The following is a 3,641-nucleotide window of genomic DNA, read 5'->3' on the forward strand; positions in this document are numbered from 1 at the left end:
TAAAATCACATGCCCCCTCGAACCACAGTGTTTGTATCCCAGAACCTGCACATCACAAAGCATAATGGTGGGTTTGAAGATGAGAGATGTTTAACAGCTCCAGCCGGATAAATACAAAAAGAAACCAGGGCAGCCGGGGTGGCTCGGCGGTTTAGCGCCACCTACAGTCCAGGGCGTGATCCCGGAGACCCCGGATGCAGTCACATGGTGGGCTCTCCGCAGGGAGCCTGCTTCTCCCTCTGCCCGTGTCTCTGCCTCTCTCTGTCTCTCTCATGAATAAATAAATAAAATCTTAAAAAAAAAAATAAAAGAAACCACACCTCATTAATAAACGACTGAAAACCAAAGATATAGAAAATGTTAAAAACTGAGGGAGGCAAAAGACAAATACCTTTAAATAGCACCACCTTTAAGCCCAGGGAGCTGTGGTCTTGGCCTGGACTTCACTTTCCACCTGTCACTCTCCACAAGGTGGGGGACGGGGGGGGGGTCCTGCAGTCTGGCTGATCTGCCCACCTGCAGGCATCACACTCTGTAACTCGGACTCCAAACTGGGGCCTCGAATTCCCCGCGCACAGAGCCTCAGGCCCACCTCCAGCTCCGCGCACAGCCCCCTGTCCCGCAGAGTGTGCTGTCCCCGTCCCCCTGTCCAGGTCTGAGTGTGCTCGGAGCGGGGTGGTACCGGGCAAATTCCTTAAGCAAGCAGACACCCTCTCCTCTCAGGAACCACCCAAGGGTGGGGCAAGAAGGGGCCTGGGGTCAAGGGCCTCCATGTTGGGGCCTAGGAAAGAAGCAGGGGCTCGCCTGCCTTCAAAAGAACAACCAGTAGACTGAAAACTTCCCAACATACATGACGGCAGCCGTAAGGCAACGCACGGGTTGATATTCTGGAAATGAAAGAAAATAAATGCAGATGAAAATAAATGCAAAATGCACCTCACAACGAAAGAAAAACGTACCTCAATGGTAGAGAGAGAGCTCCGCCGCCGCCCCGCACCTTGCGCCCAGCGCCCCACGGAAGTAGCGGACCTGAGCTTCCGGTGGTCCGGAAGCAGGCGCGCGGGGCCTGCTGGTCCTGCCCGGTGGTCCCAGAGGGCATTGCGCGACGCAGCTGACTCCTCCCAGTCAGGAGAGAGAGAAGACTGCCGGGAAGGCGGGAGGGGAAGAGCGGGTGCTGATGGGAGGAAATGCCGCTGCTGCAGGACGGCGTGGTATTCTGGGAGGAAACCCCATCCTCGAGGTGGTGGAAAGCTTCTTCCGCCACGAGGCCAGCATCCTGGAGGACAAGCTGGTGGCACACGCCCAGAACGAAGAGAGTGAGGAGCAGAAGATGAGCGGGGGGCGTGGCATCCTGCGAATCCTCAAGTCCTGCAACCACGTGCTGAGCCTGAGCTTCCCCGTCTCACGTGACAACAGCGGCAGGGAGGTCATCTGGGGTTACGGGGCCCAACACAGCCAACACTGCATGCTCCCTTTACAGCAAAGATGTGAAGGTAAAGTAAGTAAAAGTTTTGGCTTCCCTTGTGACATCTAAATGCGCTGTGGTTGATGTGCCATTTGGGGGTACGAGTGCTGATATTAAGATTTATACCAAAAAAACACACCAGTAATGAATTGGAAAAGATCACAAGGGGGATCATCAGGGAACTGACAAAAAGGCGCTTTTTGCTAAATGTGTTGGTCCTGGCGTTGATGTGCCTTCCCCAGACATGGACACATGTGACCAAGAGGTGTCTAAGATTGCTGACACCTATGCCAGCACCATAGGGCATGTAAATTAATACACATGCCTGCCATCCTGGTAAATCTGGGTCACATCCACCCATGTCCCTCTGTTACTGGCAATAATGTTTTGCATGGTATTGAAAACTTCCTTAATGAAGACTGTTTAATGAGCATTTCAGGAACGACACCAGGGTTTGGAGATAAAATATATGCTTTTTAGGGATTTGGCAGCTTTGGACTCTCTACTTACAGTGTAATTTTGCTAAATGTGTTGGTGTTGCTGAATCTAATGGGAGCATGTGGAATTCAGATTGCAACCTGGGTCAGTCCTGAGTTTCTCCAAGCCTAAGCCCTGGGAAAGAAGCATCCTGCAAGCCAACTTCCTTGAGCAAAATATTCATTCCTGTTGCCAATGAGAAAAGCAGGTGACCAAATCCAGTGCACCCAGTCAAAGCCAAGACTATTGCTGAAGCTGCGAACAAGCTAACAACTCCAGAAACTGATAAGATTTTTCTTTTTTTTTTTTAATTGGAGTTCAGTTTGCCAACATATAGCATAACACCCAGGGCTCATCCCATCAAGTGCCCCCCTCAGTGCCAGTCACCCCTACCCCCGCCCACCTCCCTTTCCACCACTCCTTGTTCATTTCCCAGAGTTAGGAGTCTCTCATGTTCCTTCTCCCTCTCTGATATTTCCCACTCATTTTCTCTCCTTTTCCCTTTATTCCCTTTCACTATTTTTTATATTCCCCAGATGAATGAGACCATATAATGTTTGTCCTTCTCTGACTGACTGACTTCACTCAGCATAATACCCTCCAGTTCCATCCACGTCGAAGCAAATGGTGGGTATTTGTCGTTTCTAATGGCTGAGTAATACTCCATTGTTTCTGAAGAGGAACATTATGGTTATTCCTCATCTACACTTGAATGCTGAGGGAGTGATAGTATTTTACTTTGAGTGGCTAAAGAATATAAATCATATCATCTGTGGCTGTTTGATCTTCAAGTATGAAAGAGATTCTAACTACTGCTTTCTCGTGTCTGTTCAAGGTAGTTTAGAAAGAAAATTTATAAAACACCATCGAACTTTTCCCATTGTATCTACAGCAGGGTTCCAAAACAATATCCAGGGAAGACAGTGTACTTTCTGGTTTAGCTTACACTATAGAGTTTTCTGCCAAGGAAATAATGTACACAGCCACAATGTATACCCTAAGATTGAACCTGAGAACAGCTGCCTGTGTCAGCACCACTGAGAAAGTCTTCAATGTGTACAGTGAAGCTGGTTTGACCTTCAAATAAATGAATCATAGCTGATTTCTTCACTATCCTCTTAACCTTTGACTTATCACAAGCTAAACATAACCACAGAAAGATTTTTCTTTTATGGACATCATTCTCAATAACACCGTCCAAATCAGCCTTTTAAGAAGAAAGAAATTAAGGGTCATCACATACATGTTGATGAGTGTGAAAGTGGAAGTGACTGTGCCAGAGGGCCACTTTGGATATTTTGCCTTTAAATAAAAAGTCTTTTCATCTAACTATATGGTTTCTTGCTCCATAGCCTGTTCCCAACATGTTGGTTACCTTTTGTTTCAGCTCAGCAGTCATTTACATAATTTTGCTCCAGCCAAGTCTGAGATTGGATATACTATAAATTTTATACAATTTAAGAAGTGGATGTGTGGCATTTTCAGAAGGTAGTATTGTCCTAAAATTAGTTATTGTTATTTCATATCAGCAAAATAACTCAATTTCACAGATTACAAACAAAAATAAAAACTGTTTCTCATATGCATTTTATTCCTTTAGAATGATAGAAGTACATGTCGCTGTAATAAAATTGCCTTGAATCATTTAAAAAGCCTAACCTTGACTCAAGCAGTAAGTGCTTATAGACATAAATGAAAA

The 3,641-nt window shown here is 46.3% G+C and overlaps 1 pseudogene; it reads left to right on the forward strand.

The window, feature by feature from the left end:
- Positions 1 to 1,177: 1,177 nt before the first annotated feature.
- LOC129505527 (glutamate dehydrogenase 1, mitochondrial-like) lies at positions 1,178 to 3,029 on the forward strand (annotated as a pseudogene).
- Positions 3,030 to 3,641: the final 612 nt, after the last annotated feature.

Source organism: Nyctereutes procyonoides, unplaced genomic scaffold (assembly GCF_905146905.1).
Source record: "Nyctereutes procyonoides isolate TBG_1078 unplaced genomic scaffold, NYPRO_anot_genome, whole genome shotgun sequence".
Classification (NCBI taxonomy): domain Eukaryota; kingdom Metazoa; phylum Chordata; class Mammalia; order Carnivora; family Canidae; genus Nyctereutes; species Nyctereutes procyonoides.